The following is a 662-nucleotide window of genomic DNA, read 5'->3' as shown; positions in this document are numbered from 1 at the left end:
GCTGTCAGCCTGGCAAAAGGAAGACATGGGGGTTATACTCTGTTCTCTCTCACACACTCTCCCCAAGGCCCACCAGGTTATAGGGACAGGGATGGCTTAAGCAGAGGATCTGCTGTCTCACGGGGGAGGGGGTGAACACTCACTACTTACAATTATTGGGTTTTGTGTGTGTGTGAATCTAAGCAGAGAAGGGGATTTGGATTCAGAAGACCTGTCCTACTGTGCGTGCAAGAAGCTCTGTGACTTCAATGTTTCTGAGGCTGGGACACCGGTGAGAATGGAATTGGTGTCTCACTCCTGTATTCGGCCAAACGCCTGGCATATGGGATGCTCCCACTGACTGTTGAGTGTTCATTCACTCCATGGTCTGGGAGCTAGGTACAGGATTAGGTGCGGGAAGGTAACAGAAAGCACAGGACACAGTCCCTTGTTAAGACCTAGCATGGTGTTACGTTCATCCAATCAACCCATCTTTACAGCATGCTATGTATCAGATACATGAGTGAATGGTGTCTCTCTTTATGGCAATTACTCTTAGGGTTTGGGGGGGGGTATGTTAAAATAAGACAAATGAAAATGCTTTGTTAACTGTAAACTGATGCACAGTCTGAGCGTTAGTCATTTTTGCCTTTTTTGCTTTCATGGGGTTTAAACAGTCCTAT

This window comes from Mastomys coucha, unplaced genomic scaffold (genome assembly GCF_008632895.1).
Source record: "Mastomys coucha isolate ucsf_1 unplaced genomic scaffold, UCSF_Mcou_1 pScaffold18, whole genome shotgun sequence".
NCBI classification, from domain to species: Eukaryota; Metazoa; Chordata; class Mammalia; order Rodentia; family Muridae; genus Mastomys; species Mastomys coucha.
This window is presented reverse-complemented; position numbering follows the sequence as displayed.